General features: G+C 49.1%; 1 protein-coding gene and 1 long non-coding RNA gene across 6 annotated transcripts in view; one reads left to right on the top strand and one right to left on the bottom strand.

Annotated features, from left to right (window-relative positions):
- The window catches only part of NOS1AP (nitric oxide synthase 1 adaptor protein), a 261,440-nt gene that overhangs the window by 144,102 nt on the left and 99,171 nt on the right, over positions 1 to 18,167 (top strand). The gene's annotated exons all lie outside the window — the stretch shown is intronic.
- On the bottom strand, positions 5,976 to 13,801 carry LOC116576711. The gene is made up of 4 exons (XR_004280254.1): positions 13,601 to 13,801; positions 12,689 to 12,809; positions 7,304 to 7,408; positions 5,976 to 6,218 (listed from the first exon to the last, which is right to left on the bottom strand). It is a non-coding gene; the product is annotated as an uncharacterized LOC116576711 (long non-coding RNA).

The raw sequence follows: 18,167 nt of genomic DNA, 5'->3' as shown, positions 1-18,167 counted from the left end.
GTTCTGGTAGGATGCATGCAGCCTGAGTCTGCCGGTAACACACTCCGCCTACCTATCCCCATAGATTGGGGCTGTGACTTTGTGGTTTAAATCTGAGAATTCCTTTAGTGAGTCCTTAATACATGGGGAATAGATGCAACGCAGGGGAAAGTTTGCCTTTCGCACATCTTACAACCCTCTGTAGACTTGTCAGTTAGACCCTGGACCCTTGTTTCCGAGAGCTTTCCCATCATGGAGAGGTTCCCGCAGCTTACATGAATTTGCACCAACTCCTAGTGGTCTCCCTGCAACAGAGCATTTTTCTCCCCGTCTTGGTTGGATGGCATATGTAGCAACCAGCCTTGGCCCTCCTGTGCCTCTGCTTGGTCAGCATCCCTAACCCAGAGAAGCCTGCCCTGGCCTCCTCCTCACCGGCCCTCATCCTCGGGCACACCTGTGGGTGCCACTGCCGGGAGCTTGGTCAAGGCTGAACTGTCAAAGGCTTTTGCTGGCATGTGTTTCAGACTCTTGGAGCGCGGTCAGCAGTGCAGAAGCATGCCCCGTGGGGAGATCAAAGCTTTGGTGGCTGGATGGGTACAGACATTGCTCTGCTTAATTAAAACCAGGCCTGCATGCGTGCCCATGCCTGTGCCCGTTGAAGGCCCAAAGGCGGTCACACAAAGGTGACGGTGGTTAATCCCTGGCATTCTGTCTCTTGGTCTGCATGGGGCTGGCATTGGGGGAGGGCTAGCCCGCCTCACCCCTTCCCAAGATACCGCACACAGACACATAGGCATACGTGTGGGCTTGTCCTTGGCCTATACCTCTCTCTCATCGGCTGGACGAATCCTAGAGATGGTCTGAGCACTGGAGGGGACATGCAGGTCCTTTGGGCCCATCTGGTAGAGATCAGAACTGAGGCTGGAAGGATCCTCAGGGTGGGTTGGGGATAGAGCCTGTATAGTTCATGTCCCTTCTCCTCGTCCCAGCATAATGTCAGGAGGCAAATGACGTGTTGTGTAGCTTCTTATTCCAAAGATATTTATCAATCACCTGCTGTTGGCCAAGGTCTTTTGTATTGTGGATTTCATTCCGGACCTGCTCATCTGGCTCCTTTCCATCTTAAGTGCTACAGGACGGTTCAGCCTCGTGATCCCTCTGCTGGTAGCTCTCCCGCTACCCAGGCGGCAGATTTGAATTCCTACCCTATCGGGCCCTGTGCTAACATTTCCTCATTTACTCAGCCCAAAGGCAGCTATTATACTGCACCTAATAAATGCCGGAATCTGTGTCCGATGCTTTGCAGAGCTGTCTCACTTAATCATCTGAGAAGTATTTTTAGGGAACCCATCGCTCACAGTAGGACATTTGTACTGTCCAGCTGAGGGGCTGCAAGCTCGAGCAGTGTGCCCAAGGACAGTCGGAAGAAGCTACACGACCGTCTTAACTTGACTCTATCCACCTACCTGGCATAAAAGCACATGCTTCCTCCTGCCTTTGCGTTTGACCCTGCTAACCTCTGAGGAGGTGGGGCAAGTCTGTCTGTCTGGTCTTCCGCCGCCTCTCTCCATACTTCTAGAAAAGAGTATCCAACCTTTCGTTTGTTTCTGGTAGGACATGTCATGTGTCTTATTCTTCATTCTCTTTCCTTTAGATTCTCACTATTTAGAGATGGAGTCTCTCATTGGAAACCCACAGCACCCAGGCTGACCCACCGATTTCAGCGAGACTGGCAGGTTCAAGGCCGCCATTCACCAGCTTGCTCTGACGCAGATCCTGCTGGCTCCCTCACTTATCCCCCTCCCCAGCACTGTCGGGGCAGGCTCCTGTAGCTAAATCACTGGTTATTTGGGAGTGAAGTGGTATGTATCATCTGGATGGTAACATGTTCATCAGGGCCTCAGCTTACCCTTGACACTCAGAGAAGCGCAGTTATCCGTGTATGGGCTATTGAATTCATCTTGGTGTCTGGAGAGAGGGCGGTGACTTAAACCAGCTTATTTCCCGCTTACTGCTGAGGCCAGCTCCCACCTTTGCTGGGGAGGATTCTTGACTCTTCCCTTCGTGGTAGGAGCTACTGAACCAGTCTCTTCAGGAACTTTGGCCTGAAAACTGCGATCAGTCCCTCAGGAGTAAGACCTCTGTTCTTCTTTGGGTAAATTCTTACTCAAGGCAGAGGGCCATGGATCGTGTTGGTGGAATCCGTTTTCTAATGTTGACTCCAACCTAATAAAGCCCTCTTTAAGCCATTTACCTCTAACATGGGCCATGGGAAGGCAGCTGCTGGGACAGGAGAGAGGTCAGAAGGGTGGGATTTGGTCTCACGTCCTGCTAATCCTGCCCTCACCCAAGGCCTTAGGCCAGCCCCTTTCTGTCCCTGTTCCCCTGTTTTGCACTGAGATTCACATGAGCATTAAGGCCCACTGGGGACCAATCCCTTTTTCAGTGTGGGGCCTGGTTTGGTGAGGATGCTGGTCAGTTTTGATTTTTAAGTACACAGGATTGTGGATTAGCTCTGTCTGAAATTCCACGGCAATTGTCAGTTGGCCTACATGAATGAAAACGAGACCTAAAGAACTAAAGCATTATAACTAAGTCCTTTATTAAAAGAATGCTCAACTCAAGTGAACACAGACCACCCATTCTAACATGCCATTGGCCAGCCCGCTTAAATTTAGGGAGACTTGGCAGAGAAAGGTTTAGCTTTGTATCTTGCAAAGTGGAAGCAGACACTGCAAATAAAAACCGATACTGTTGCTGTTCCTGGAGCTTTCCCCGTGAAGCCAGGTGTGGCTTTACACATTGGCTGTGGTTGGCGATGGCGTCTACGTTGGGAAGAACGTAAGGGATTGGAAGGACCTCATCAGAGCAGCCGCTCTCTTCCGTGATCTCCATTTAACTTACTTGCTAGTCTCCATCCCTTTTGCAAAATGCATTAATGGCTACCGTATGCTCTATGCCCATGTTACTTTTGTGTGCACAGTAATTCCCCTCCATTAAGGCTGAGTGCGTAGCAAGAGTCCATTGTGCAAGTTGCTGTTACCTGTTTGCAACAGTAAATTTGCTGTTGTAACTTGAGTAACTTGATCATGACATAAATGGAATGAGTGGGATAGATAGCTAACGTGCAGTGAGCACCCCTGGGTGCCAGGCACTCTTCCAAGTGCTTAACACCTAATTGCCTCTAATTGCTGTGTGAATGTAACTAAGTTGAGGGTTTCCAACAAAATTGGTAAAAGTGAGTTGCTACAAAAGAAATTGCTGGTGAACTAGGTACAAAGACCATGGCAAGAGTTAAAAAGTTGAAAGGAGAGAAGCAGCTGTGGAAGGGGTCTGCCTCCAGCCATCTTTGTGTCTTACTGTGTGATGTCTTCAAGGTCTTCATCCACTTGGAAGAAAGCAAACTAGAAATCTGGGTCAGTATTATTTATGCAAGAAGACCTTGGGCAATTAATCTGTGGACCCGTACCTAAAGGACAGATCACCAGTAAGCTCAAAAATATTAGTAAACCTATGTTTATATACTTATGTTAAAATACTCAAGGTATGTCCATTTTGTTTTGTTTTAGTGATTCATGGCTTTAACATCTGTTTTAACTAATGGACCATAATAGTCTTTTTTTTTTTTTTTTTAAAGATTTTATTTATTTATTTGACAGAGAGAGATCACAAGTAGGCAGAGAGGCAGGCAGAGAGAGAGAGAGGGAAGCAGGCTCTCTGCTGAGCAGGGAGCCCGATGCGGGACTCGATCCCAGGACCCTGAGATCATGACCTGAGCCGAAGGCAGCGGCTTAACCCACTGAGCCACCCAGGCGCCCTGGACCATAATAGTCTTGATAAGAAGTCTTTTGCTATAAAAGTCACCGAAGCCAAAACAGATACGAGCCCCAGATGGCTCCGGTCCGTACGCAGGTGCCCACAGGGGGCTGCTCAGGCTCCTCTTTGGAACGAGTCTCCGAAGTAACCATTGTGGCCCACAGATCTTGTTCTCGTACTACAAGTCCCTTTCCCCTGCCGTCAGTTAAAGTGGGTCAGATCGGATTTTAACCCGTCAACTGTATCCACAACTTGGTGGACTCCGTCAGCGGAGGTTTTGGAGCTCTGTTTTAAGGGCAGTGCAGTTTGGCATAAGAAAACACCGACTGCCCTTTGGTGCCTGTCCCGGAAGGGGTCGACTTGCTGTCCCCGTGGTCAGCTCCTTGGCGGATGAGAAGAGCAAGCACTTGCGCACCCGCGTGTGTGTACACCCAGGCTTGGGGTCCGCGAGCCTACGGGCCAGGGGCTGGGCTCTGAGCTTTAAGGACACAAGAAAATACCTGATGTGACCACTGCCCTCAAGCGGGGGTATGTGTCTAGAGGAGCCCCCACGACTGGCTGAGCGAGAGGGGGTGTCAGGAGCCGTTGGAAGGACGAAGACCACAGGAGGGGCTCCTGGAGGGAGCGCCGCGGAGCAGCGTGGTGACCGCACAGAGGAATGAGACAACCCAATGACAATAACTTAGGGAATCCTTCGCTTTCAGAGAGCTTTTATGTTTCTCTGATGTTATTCTCAGCATAGTTGCAGGGAGCAGAAGGACCCCCTTGACTGCTCACCGACTCTTGGGACCCAGATGAAGAGGGAAGGCGGCTTGTGTCTAACGTGAAACCAGGGCTTGGACCAGGCTTCCCGGGCTGTACATGGTTCTGCTCCCAATGCCAGGCTGTGCGGCTTCTCGCACACTCGCTCCCCTCACTGCCCCCGTAGTGACACGTTGAAACCAGCCCCTTAACTGCCCAGGTTACCTTGTCTTATTGCCTTACTGTGTCCTTTTTAAGAAGCTGCAACTATCAGCAGCTTACTAAATGTGGGGCCTCACTGACTTCTGGGACTGAATGGTGTGTGCGTGCACGCACATGTGTGCGTGTGTCCCCTGCCTGCTCACCCGGCAGGTGGCTTGGGATTCCTGTCGTCTGGCTCTGGGCGACAGTGGCTGGGCAGCACCCTTAACCGGCACTCTCTGAACCCTTCAGGGAAATCTTAGGTAACACATTCTCTTCATTCCCGGGCAGACTGAGCTGCGCCCTCGGCAGCTCCCTGCTGCTTAATAGGGTGGCGGTTGCAGAGGTCCATAAGCCACCTGGACGGAGGGCCCTTAAAGCTGAGTGCTTGTTCCTGCTGGAGCCTGAACTCCACTGTGTGAGCAAAGGATCTGGAAGCTTCCCTCCCCGTTTCTCATACTCAGAACAAACCCCACAAATGCGTGGGTGACAAGTCAGCATGTGTTGTTGAGGGCTTGGTGTTTACACCGGGGCCTTGGAAGACGAGAATAAGCACAGGGGAAGAATACAAGGCCATGGTCCGTCCTTCATGGTCCGTTCATTCATTCACTTAACAAAGATTTACTGAGCAGCTCTGAAGTGCAGAGTGGTGTGTTAGGTATCGGAGATAACATTTGGAGAAGTTGTAGCCATGGCCTGGCGGAGTCCTTCTTCTGGAGGGACACAGACAAGGGCTGATTGCACCGGGGGCTGATAAACGCCGTGGGTGCTCACGGGCAGTTGGGCAGCTGTGTGTGGTTTTGTTGGTGGGGGTTGGGGTGCTGTTCACTGGCTGTTGGCTAAAGGCATGAGTAGAGGCCAAAATCCAGTCCATCCCCCTCTCCAGACACTGCTGCCTTGGGGTAGGAGAGCATTTTTGTAAGCGACAGAAGGCCCCTCAGGAACCAGCAGTGTCCTTGACTGGAAAGACACCTGAACTACATTTGCAGGGAGAGGGTAAGCTTGGAAGGAAATATTTGAACTGAGACTGGAAAGATGATTGGGAATTAGCCAAGGGGTGGGGGTGAGGGGTACAGAGGAGAGATGGGAAAGAACATTCCAGGCAGATTCCTAATTTCCAACACTGCGATGGTAGTTAGCACGAGCTGGCTGCTGGTCTGAGGGCTTTAAGCTGATCCTCGTAGGAGGAAGTTGCACGTGGACAGCACTGAAGTGAAAGAAAACACGGCATGTTTTGGATTCTGGAGGGTGTTCATTGTGGGTAGAGCACGGAATTCAGAGGGAAAGGGGACCCGTGAAGGCGGGGCCAGTGCCTGTAGCTCATCACGCTTGCGCCACCCTTGCTCTGTGCTGGGTCCCCGGAACACGCAATGCACAGTGACGCATTTTGCCCTCAACACAACTCTGTGGGGCAGGTATTATCTTATCCTCAGGCAGCTGCAGACAAGACCAAGGAGGATGGAGTGACCTGCCCAGGCTGGCTGCAGAAGGGGAGAGACAGATTCACAGTATGACACCAGGGTTGGTCCCCACGCTGCCCATCCAGGAGGAGTGCGAGCCGGAGACAGGCTGCCAAGAGCTGACTGGGCAGCGGGGAGGAAGGAGAGCCAGCCAGACGGGGTGACGGGTCTCAGCGTGGGCAGGAGGGCAAGCCGTGCAGCTCTGCGGACGACGATGGGCCACGTGTGCCATCTCGAGTCTTTGCCAACAACTAAGGGACAATGAAAATCCGTCCTCATAAATCATTGCGTTTATTCCTAAACACAATCCTACGAAAGTTGGATGTAGTATCCACTGTGGCCGTGGAGGAGGAAGAGGAGTCTCCAGGGAAGTAAAAAACAAAAACAAAAAACAAACAGATCCTCACTCGGCAAGCTCATTTGTTCATTCACTCAGCATCTATCTCTTGAGCATCTCCTAAAAGCCAGATGCTCAGTGAGGCATGATGGGTGATACGCAAAGCCATTCCCTGACCCTGAGTGGACGGGGACTTTAAAAGTTAAACAGGTCAGTGCAGGGATTTAAAAATGCAAAATCTTTGACACTGGTGTCAGGGAGAGAAATGAGATCTGTGACTGCCCCTGCCTGGATCCTGGGCTGACCTTTGGGGTTCCCCAATTGCCCATAGATCGCTGTGGAGGCACTAGACTTCTGAGGCTGGTTTCCAAAGACCAGACACCTATCCCTCACTCTGAGCAGACCCAGCTGCCAAGGAGCCCGGCTAGCCTCCTCCAGCCAGGCTGGAGAGGCCACGTGCAGACACTCTGGTCGACAGCTCCTGCTGGGCTCCGGTCAGTAGCCAGGGCCATCTGCCAGCTTTGTAAGCGGGCCATCTCGAAGGCCCGGCCCAGGCTGACCTTCAGGTGACCTCAGCTCTAGCCAGCCTCCTGCACCAACGTCATGAGAACCCCAAGCAAGAACCATCAGCCCAGCCTCTCCCACGTTCCCAACCCACGTAGGCAGAAACCAAATAAAAAGGTGGTTTCGGTATTAGAGATGTTTTGAGTCATAGTTTAGAAAGCATCTGAAGAGTCAGCCACGGGGAGCCGAGGGAGGCAGCACCTACCTGCAGGCACCCAGCGGTCATCGGGCTCAGATCCTGCGAGAGAACGCTGGCCCGACAGTGAGTGTCCGCATTCCAGGGGCCTCTCTGCTTTTATTGCGAACTGGTCTTTGGGAAGGAGGGGGCAGGCAAAGGTAGAAGAGAACAAGTGAAAACGGTCAATGTAATTCAGAGGACTTGATTTTTGCACGCTGCTCTGGGTTTGAGCTGACAGCCACCGCTCCGCATGTACCCAGACATGCACCCACGCACCCAGCGGGCGGGCTGGGGGCCTGATTAAGTTACAGGCATCCCTGACGGAGCCTATCGTGCTCCATCTTTAAGCGGGTCACGAGTGGTGCTCTCGGCTTTATTCGGGTCTGACACCTGCTCCAAGTGTTTGCAGACGCGACTGCAGGGTCTTCGCCTTGGGCTTCGCCGTGGAGTAGTTGTGGCTGCAGACCGGGGCTGAGAGGGGGTAAAGGCCTGCTGCTCCGAGTCCCCCACGCACTGGGGTAGTGCAAGGCACGTGCGGTGTGGGTGAGGGGGAGGGGTGCTGGGAGGGGCTCTGGCCCGAGATTGTGTCCCGTAAGAGGCCAAGGCGTTCGCTTCCTCCATTCTGGGTCCCACCTTTGCTCCCCGTTTCCTCGCGGTTAGGCCTGTGGGACGCCTTCCGTTGTCACAGAAGAGACACGGGGAGAGACGTGGCCATTGGTGAAACGGGTCCCACCCGTTGCCCTCACCCTGCTGGGAAGGAGCAAGGAGTCCACAGTTTCCTCATTGGTGCAGGAAGAGCAAACCTCTCTTCCCCGCCGGGCTGGCCTCACTTCTCTCGGTTCTCTGTCCATTACGGTGGAAGTCATGATGCTTTCACCAGAAATATCTACAGGCAGCTCTGGGGATTGCTTCTGGGAGACCGGGTGCTCCCGGTGAGTCTCCTCTCTTAATTAATGTTTCTAATTTTTAGTCATCTTGAAATGAAAGAACTTTACCCCTGGGCTGTCCGAGATGCTCGCCATCAGTGTGCTCTTGCCGAGACCCAGAGGAGCAATTTTCAATCTCATTTAACCCGCGCAGCAGCTGTTTTAAGAACTGGTGCAGGATCTTCTTCATCCCACAGGGCGGGAGTGACAGAAACCTGATCCACATTCAGTGTCTGTACTGCTTGGGCCCACAGGGAAGCCTCTTGTTTTCCTGAGGTGAGTCCTGGGGTCCTTCAGGAGCTGACTCTTCCTCCTGGCAGAGCCCTGTCTGGATTTTCAAAGACGCTGTGTCATCGACACCATCTCCCTTCTGAGCTGGGGACTGGCTCTGCAGGGCACACGGGCCCTGGAAGGCTCTCTCCTGTGAGAGTCACGCCTGGCTTTGTGGAGCTCGTGTTCCTCATGGAAGCTGGGCCGGTGGGGGGAACGGAGGGCAGATGGGGGTCCAGCTCCATGGGGCAGGTTCTCTTTAGGGAGCACCTATTGGGAAAGTCGGGCAGCCTGTGTCATCTCCCCCCTCTCTGTTGAGGCAAGGTCCCTGCTGAGGTCAATAGTTGATCCCCATCTTTTCAAGTAGAGTTGACACACAATGTGGTGTGAGTTTCGAGTAGACAGTGTGATTTGAGAGCTCTGTGTTACGCTGTGCTCACGTGCGTGGCCACCATCTGTCACCGTGCAGCGCTATCGCAATACAGTGGACTGTGTCCCTCTCCTGTGCCTTTGACCTCTTCATTCCATGACTGGAAACCTGCACCTCCCACGCCCCTTCACCCATTTTGTCCTTCCCCCATGGCAACCACCGTGCGTGGGTCCCCTTCCCCCTTTATCAGACACTTTCTCGGAGACTCTTCCCTCGAACCAACCTTCGTCGCCATCTGTTAACCTGGAAGTGTTGAAAACCCCAGGCCCATTTTATGGCTGCTCCAAGTTCTGTGGGTTCTGAACGAACAGTCATAGGATTGCATTTGTTTGCAACTGGTGGAGAACTTCAAGGTAATTTAGGTTAAGCCTTGCATTTTACAGATGAGCAATTTGGGGCTTTGAGAAGTTTGGTGCTTTGCCGGACGATATATGCCTAGTTAGCAACAGAGCTTAGAGAATCCCCTCGGGTTTCCTGCTCTTAGATCAGTATTTGCTTTGCATTCTATTGCTTGACCTAAAAGCAGTACCTGCCAATGGATTTGAGGCAGGGTTTCTACATCACTCTTTGTTGTGGGGGCTGACCTGTGCTTTGTGGAACTTCAGCGGCATCTCTGGCCTCTACCTACCAGGTCTCAGGAACAACTCTTTCCCCACCCAGTTGTGAGAAGCAAAAATGTCTCTAGACTTGCCCAAAAGTTCTGTGGGGGGCTGAGATGTTCCCTGACGAGAACGGCTTCAAGTTAGTGTGTCTTTTAAAGATTTATTTATTTATGAGAGAGCAGGAGGGTGTGTGTGCGCATGCTGGCGGTGGGGAGAAGGGCAGAGGGAGAGCGAGAATCCCAAGCAGGCACCACGCTCAGCGCAGAGCCTGATGCGGGGCCCGATCCCACGACCCCGAGATCATGACCTGAGCCGAAATCAAGAGTCGAATGCTTAACTGACCGAGCACCTCAGGCACCCCAAAGTTAGCGTATCTTTAAAGAAACAGACTTATGTTCACTCATCCTAGGAGTGTGTGAGTATAAAGCAGACAAGCAGCAGGCAGGGATTTGAGAAGACATGAGGCTTTCCAATGAGCCGTGACTAGACCGGCTCCTCGGGTTTCAGACTGTATTGCCTGTGCCCTCACTTCTGTGTTTAGACTGTGATGCCACCAGAAGGAGAGTCTGGCGGGGTGAGGGAACAGTTAGAGGAAATCAGTAGGATATTTGGTCTATTAAGGGAAACACCCACGACAGACATTCTTGTATAAGAGCCTTGTCTCCAGAATACATAAAGGACTTAAAGTCGCCAGCAACCAAGCAAGTGACCCATTTTATTTTATTTTTTTAAGATTTTATTTATTTATTTGAGAGAGAGAGAGAGAGACAGAGAGAGAGAAAGCACGAGAGGGGGGAGGGTCAGAGGGAAAAGCAGACTTCCTACTGAGCAGGGAGCCCGATGTGGGACTTGATCCCGGGACTCCAGAATCATGACCTGAGCCAAAGGCAGTGGCTTAACGAACTGAAGCACCCAGGCGCCCCAAATGACCCATTCTAAAAGGCGGGCAAAAAATTTGAACAGACACTAAACCAAAAAAGATGACAAGACCATGACAAGATGTTCAGCATCATTAGTCCTTTGGATAATGCAGGTTAAAACAAAAGGAGATGCCATCACTTCACTTAAGGGTGGTCAAAATTGGAAAGACAGTTGCTGTCAAGTGTTTGTGAGGCTGTGGAAGTTCTGGAACCCTCACACGCTGCTGGTGGGGATGGGAAGAGACAGCCACTTTGGAAAATGGCTGGGCAGTTCCCTTAAAATGTTAAACATATACCTACCATGGGGTCCAGCCTTTCTACCCCTAAGCATTTCCCCAGGAGAAATGCAAGTGCACGTCCATTGTACATTCATGGCAGCTTTAACACAGTGACCCAAACTGGAAACAGCCTAGATGTTCATCAGCCATCACTTTTTCAACCTTGCATTGTGAGTGAGACATTTTCACATCTTGCCAAACAGATCAAGTTCAGTAAAGAAATGGATCAGATTGAGAGCATCTGTTTGGGTCCAGATACTGACTTGCTTTTTGAGTGTGTCCGAGTGTCATTAGAGTAAGTCAAGTGACACTTCTGTTCTTTCTGGTGATGGAGTTTGGCAGTGGAATTGGTAATCTTTCCTCCGTAGTCCCAGATGGACTATTTTAATGGGCTGCTAGCTGATGATGGTTTCTTTAAATATCAAGATTTAAAAGATCACACCTAGCTTTAAAAACTAGCTCTGTTAATGCATTTTATTTATACAACATTAAAACATTTAGTGAGTAAAGATGTTCTTGGTCACTGTAACTCCTCTTAAAGATGGCAGGCCAGATGCCCTTGTGGCTAGAATTCTTCCCAAAGAATCAAGAGTTGGGAACCAAGAAAAGAACCAGTCTTGTCTTTAAAGATGTCATAGTCCAGTCAAGAGAAAGACAAGTCTGTGCACAAGGACAGTCCAGAATGATGAATGCCATGGTGGAGATGGGCATTTGGTGCTGCTAGCAGGGCACACCCAGATCATTAATAAAAAGTGAGGTGGGAGTTGATCAGGAAATGCTTCCTCATTCCTCCTAGATACCCTAGCTCGGTGCTGGGTGTTCGAGAATGGGGACCGAAAGTTACTAGTAAAAGATACGGGTCTTGCTGTCAGAGATTTTAGACTAGCGGAGATAAAGTTAGTGTGCATGGGACTAAGATGGCCATGTGTTGAGACGGTGTAAGGTGTTGGAAGCAGTCCTGCGATGAGTGGCAAGAGAATTGGATTCTGGCCCAGGTTCTGCCCCCATGTGGCTCTTGACCCCGGGACAAGTCACTCACTGGCTCTCTGGGCCTCAGTCTTTTTAACTCTAAGAGGAGAAGCCAGGAGAACAATGTATGCTATGTCATGTACTTTCTAGGTCTTTCCACGTTGTAGTGTGTCGAGGGGAGATCTGGGGAGAGGTTGACCAGTTTGTTCTCATTGGAGAGATCTGCCTCGGTGAAGCTCTGGTTAAGGAGAAATGCTGTCTGGTATTAGGGTGGTCAATCTGTGGGAGTGAGATTTTTAAAGCTCCGAAGACTTTTTGTGGGAATCCTATTTAAAGCTAAAGCAAAGGGTGAGTCTTACCTGCTGGAACCAAGAGCATTAGTCCCTTTGGCCTCAGTCCTTCAGTGACCCCTTTTTGATTGTGTGGTCTTGACTTGGCTTTGGGTTCCTGATCATTATCAAGAGGGACCTACACCCAAGATCTAGAACACTAGCATGTTCTCTCTTGTTCTGGGGCCTTCCCTCCTGGCATGTAGGATTAGCCAGTGCCACTAGTCCATGATTGGACAGACGTTTGCTCCTCTTGCTTCTTTCTTTCTTAATCCCTCCTGTCTGACAACATGGCAGGACATGTGCTCCTGATCTAAGAGTGTCCAAACAATGCACAGCACTGTTATTTGAAAGAAAAACATAAATAAGGAACTTGTACAGAATTGGAGGAACTGAATTGCATATTTTTTTCTCTGCCACATCCGGTGCGCCTGAATGCCTCCTTTGAGGCACTCACTTCCTGGAGCAGACCTGAAGGACTGCAGGTCTACCTGGCAGCTTGGCGAGTGCTTGTGGTGATGGATTTCCAACTTGGTGTCTTTCTAAAGGGTGTGGAAGACATGAAGATGTTCTAGATTGGGGTAGCAGCAGTGAATTGTTTCTACTCTCCTTTCTACTTCTGGACTCCAGATCTTTTCCAGCTCCCATTCGTTACCCTAAATTCAATGTATGGGGTTCAACAATGTACCTGTCATACTGATTCCTTGTTTTCCTCCAGACAGTATCTGGTGGCCATCCACGGTCTTCCAGAGAGTTTCTCCTCTAACTTCAACAGCTTATTCCCAGTTGAAATTTGACTTCCCAAATGACTGTGGGGGAAATGACAGGTCTGTCAGGCTTGATGAGTAGAAAATAATCAGAAGGCTAGATAAGAAAATAATCAGAAAGCTGTGTAGGGATTTATTTCATTTTGTCACCTATAATTTTAATGTCAGAATAATTGGCTAGGTACCAATTATTTTCTAAACAAAAGGTTGGATAACACAAAAAGAGTTGTAACAGTCCTGTCCGGAGTAATTGAAGTTAAAAAGCCTTTTGCTAGTATGGATGGGACCAACACCATTGTACTTGACACACGAGAGGACAGTTCCTTGATGGGGCTTTATACCATGTGAAGTAGACTGGCAGTAATTGGGACTCAGCAGGTAAAGTGCCCAAGGCCATGCATATAATAAGGAATGAGACTGACTTTCAAATTCTGATCTTTCAGACTTGATTCCAAATCCAATATGTCTTCCATGACCGTGTATGCATTTATGATTAATGGAACTTGTCTAATTTACCCATAAGCTGCTCTTGTTAGATTAAAAAGAAATGAACACTTTATTCATGGTAAGTATTAAGAGATAGTAGCAAAACTCTGAGGAACTTCTCAGAGTTTATATCCCCCTTTTACCTGGAAAAAAAACAAAAAACATTTCAGCAGGAATGAGGGGAAAGGACGGACAGCTTACATCCGTTTCCTTATGGTTCTACATCTTCAGGGGTCATGGCCTGGACTGTGCTGATGACCCTTATACCCAAGTGTTTTCTGTGGAGAGCCTTGATGATAGGACCCAACAGATGGGTAGAGGTCATTTTTATGTGCCATGGTACTCACCCCGAACCCAGCACAAATAACATCATACCACACTCATGTCCCAAATTCATTTCCTTGGGACACTGGAGGCTTTGTTACTTATACCAGAGAAGTCTTTGGGGGGGACCCATCTCAATATGTGTTTTCATCTTGAGTTAAATCCAACTCTTCTTGTTTCCTTCTCCATCAACCACACCCCCCTTGCCTTTCTGTCAAGGGGTGATGGACAATAGGTGGTAGCAACAGTTTCTATGGTAACAGCATCTGAGTCATCTCCTTGGAAACCTGCATAAAGGCCTTCCATCTCCAGACCAGCTCAGCGCAACTTGGAAGGCCTTTGTTCCCATGAATGTATCAGCATGGGGCAGCAAGCTCTCCCGGGCTCTGGCCACTGCAGTTTCCTTTGGCTCCCGATGCCCACAGCAGTCTGGGTATAGAGTCGGATTCAACCAAATGTGGGGGTCGGTGGGCCCTGGGGTGCTTTTCTCAGCCTAGCCCATGTCCAGAATGCATTGTCTTCGGTCCAACAGCAGATGCCCAGCAGCTTTAGCCAGTAGACTGCTTGCTTTTTAAAATGCCCAGATGACTCAACCAAGTCTCCCACAGTGACCAGCGATGGATCAGAATAAAGCAGGACTGCTTCAGAACGCTGATGAGCTGGGTATTTTGGCATGGTCCTGAAGAGAATCCTGAAATGGGGCACCATGGGATAGCTTGTCAGAGACCCTCTCCTTACGGTGTCCTTCAAATGCAGCAATTTTGTTCCTTAAATGAAAGCAGAATGGTTTCCAGCAGCTAAGAGGATTAATTCTCATGTCATCATCCACACCAAGTCACAATCACAAACGCTTCCATTGTGCTGCTTATTTTATAGATCATTTTCACATTCAGGAGCTCAATTAATCATTTATTCAATCATCAACACGTGTTAATTTGAAACTTACTACATGTTGTGTATTGTGTTGGGAGTTTGGGACAGACCTGTGAGAAAAAAAAAAAACAACACAGTCCCTGCCCTACTGAAATTTACAGATTGGAGACTCCAGGGCTAATCAGATAATCCCACGTGTGTGAATATTCAGCCAAGCGGCACTAAAGGATCAGGTCCATGGTATGATCAGTGTGTCGAATGGAGGGAATTGACCTTTTGGAGACCTCTTCCCTGAAGAAGCGATGGTCATGCTGACACCTCATCAGCAGGGCCCTTTGCAGATGAAGAAGCGAGGATTTGCAGGACGAAGTAGCTTCCCTATGATCACACGCACTGCTGAAGGGCAGTCCAGGAGTCCGATCCCAGGCTCTGTCTGTCCCTTCCTGCTGACTCTCCAAGCTCCACCTACGGTCCGTCTTAGACCAGATAGCCAAGGAGGTGTTCTCCCATTTTCACTCAGGTTCTGCCCAGCTTCCAAGCCTGAGCCCATTGCCTATTTGCCCAGGAGGACAACTGTAGGAATTTTCTTTATCTATGTACATTGTCCTCCAAGATGTTAACTGATGGAGGTATCTTGCTTTTTTTTTTTTTTTTTTAAGATTTTTTTATTTTATTTATTTGACAGAGAGACATCACAAGTAGGTAGAGAGGCAGGCAGAGAGAGAGAGAGGAGGAAGCAGGCTCCCTGCTGAGCAGAGAGCCCGATGTGAGACTCGATCCCAGGACCCTGAGATCATGACCTGAGCTGAAGGCAGCGGCTTAACCCACTGAGCCACCCAGGCGCACAGGTAGCTTGCTTTTAAGGGTTGACCCTTAAACTCAGGACTCAGGCTAAAAGTTAGTCTCCTCCCAGTCCCCCAGAAAAAGGTTAGAGGTAGTTTGACATAACATAAGTGTGTTCTTAATCCCCTTGGTGAAGTGTGGATGGGCCTTAAGACAGAGTTTTTGCCAACATTTCAGAGCAGAGCAGCTGTGCGGGGCAGCTCTATTCCTCTGTCGGTGGACATCCAGGTTCTTTCTACAGTTTGGCTATTGTGGACATTGCTGCTATAAACATTCAGATGCATGTGCCCCTTGGATCACTACATTTGTATTTTGGGGATAGACACCCAGTGGTGCAATTGCTGGGTCATAGGGTAGCTCTATTTTTAACTTCGTGAGGAACCTCTGTACTGTTTTCCAGAGTGGCTGCACCAGCTTGCATTCCCACCAACAGTGTAGGAGGGTTCCCCTTTCTCCGCATCCGTGCCAACATTTGTGGTTTCCTGGCTTGTTAATTTTAGCCATTCTGACTGGTGTGAGGTGGTATCTCACTGTGGTTTTGATTTGTATTTCCCTGATGCCAGGTGGTGTTGAGTATTTTTTTGTGTCTGTTGGCCGTCTGTATATCTTCTTTGAAGAAACGTCTGTTCATGTCTTTTGCCCATTTCTTGACTGGATTATTTGTTGTTTGGTTGTTGAGTTTGATAAATTCTTCATAGATTTTGGATACTAGCCCTTTTTCAGAACAGTTTAAAAATAAGTGACAGTTTAGGCATACCCCTTAATCCTGGATTCGTAGCTAAAACGGTGTTATCCATCTCTTTTTTGATGCTGAGATCTGAGCAAGTGTTGCCATTTTTGTGGCTGTCATCTTGTGAGAAAGTTCTGTTTTCCTACCATGAACAAACTGATCTTACTTTCTTAAAAAATATGTTGTTTTTTAAGTTTTCCAAGCCATGTCTTTAACAAATGTTTTTGCTGACACAGTTGAAGATTTATCTTTTTTAAATGCATGAATCCAGAAAATAAGCAGGCATCTCCTGTACCAAGGAGACCATTCCTATCTTAGGGAGACCATGTCTATTCCTACTGAGGCTACTTTGAGGTTGAGGAAGGAAAGGGGAAGTAAGAGTGGAGCTGTGTGATTGGGGGCAAGTTGGCTCTCCCATTCTCTCTATAAAATGTATATTAAGAACCATTTTCTTCTAATGAAATATTTGTGTCATTGTCTTGAAATATTTTTGAATATTTCAAATATATTTCGAATATATTTTGAATATTTTTGACCTCCTAGGGTTGGGATTTCTGGTAACCCGGAGTGGCTTTAGGAGGGTGCCCCTGGCTGGGAATGACATGTCACCATGTGTATGAATGGGCAAAGATGAAAGGTACCATGCCCCTCCCCACCACACACCACACTGACACTAACAAGGGTTTGTAATTTTGAAAATCATCTGACTGTTTAAGCTGATGGGGTCCTCTCAATATTTCCTAGTATAGGGAGACCACCCTGGGCCTCCTTGCTGTTTTTCAGACCTTGAAAGAGGAAGGTAGGCAGCTTGTTTTTGAGATTTGTGGATGAGGACAGAGTTGAAGGTGCTCAGAACCCTGGCAGAGGCTGATGGGGAAATGACTGCACAGGAGTAACAGCCAAGCAAGGAGACTGGTAGGTGAGGGAGCATGAGAAGCTTCCCCTGCGAGGCTCCACCCCCACCTTGCTGGCTAGGACAAGGCAATCACATTGGTTATTTTAGAGTCTGGAACGTGAGGTCTAGGGAACCTACATAAATGTGTTTTCTGCAGCGGCTGGCATGTCCTGAGAGGCTGGGATGGGTGGGTAATTACGAAGGAGAAGGGAAGTGAGGCTAGAGGCTTCTAAATTACAAACCACTACGGTACTTTCTAGCAAACCACAGTGTACAGCGCACTACAGATTATAACTAGAGCCCACTGTCAGCTGAGAATAGGGTGAGGGCGTTTTGCCAGCACAGTCTGTGGTGTGGGTGGTGGTAATCTCCTTGTCCAGGTAAAGAAACTGAGGTGGATCTCCAGCTCACATAGCTGGTTGATGCCCAATCTGATATGGATCCAGACCTTTCTCCAAGTCCATGTTCTTTCCACTCTTGCTGCATCCTCTCCAGAGAGACTCTCTGTGGTCCATTTAAGTTGGGACAGTCCCTGATGCTGTCAGGATGTTTTCTTCAGAAGGCCCTTTAAAAAGCTGTTTGAGCTCCAGGAATAGTACAGATTGAACTTGCTCATCAGTTAAACACATTTACATCTCCCTTGGGGCTGCAGAATCCGGAGGGTTAATTAGCATCCGTCAGGCTGTTTTCAAGTAACTGGGAAGGACTCCAGATGACCTTGAAGAGCCTTTTAGTATTTGAGGTGGCTTCCAGAGTTTGAGTTCTAGATTGGCCACTTTCCCCCTCCACCTCTTTTAATTACGGTGGCTCGTCCTCAGGAAGCTGGGATCTGCATCTTTTCTGTGCTTGCCTGTTCCAGCTGGCCTTGGCCCAGACTGAAGGCAGCACCCCAGACCCTTCCCCAAGCTGTTCTCTCTTCTCCTTCAGCTCCTTTTCCTGTTTCGTGCTGAGAAACCATGGTGGCTGGCCTAAGAGAGGGATTTCAGGTGTGAGTCGTTTGCGATAGATAATGAATTGCTATGAGCTATCCACATTTTCTGATTTCTTCTTGCCATGACCTTCCGTTGCTGTGTGGAAGGTGCTGATCAGGGTAGCTGTTGAGCCAAGGTGAGAGCTATAATTGTGGCTGTAGGATGAACAGGTCAGATGCATCCTTTGGGGAGTGACCTCCGCAGTGTCATAAACTTGATGCATGACTATTGTCTCACATGCAAGAGAAACATGGAAATCCAACCTGTGCCCGTTGATT

Source organism: Mustela erminea, chromosome 17, assembly GCF_009829155.1.
Source record: "Mustela erminea isolate mMusErm1 chromosome 17, mMusErm1.Pri, whole genome shotgun sequence".
Classification (NCBI taxonomy): domain Eukaryota; kingdom Metazoa; phylum Chordata; class Mammalia; order Carnivora; family Mustelidae; genus Mustela; species Mustela erminea.
This window is presented reverse-complemented; position numbering and strand designations above follow the sequence as displayed.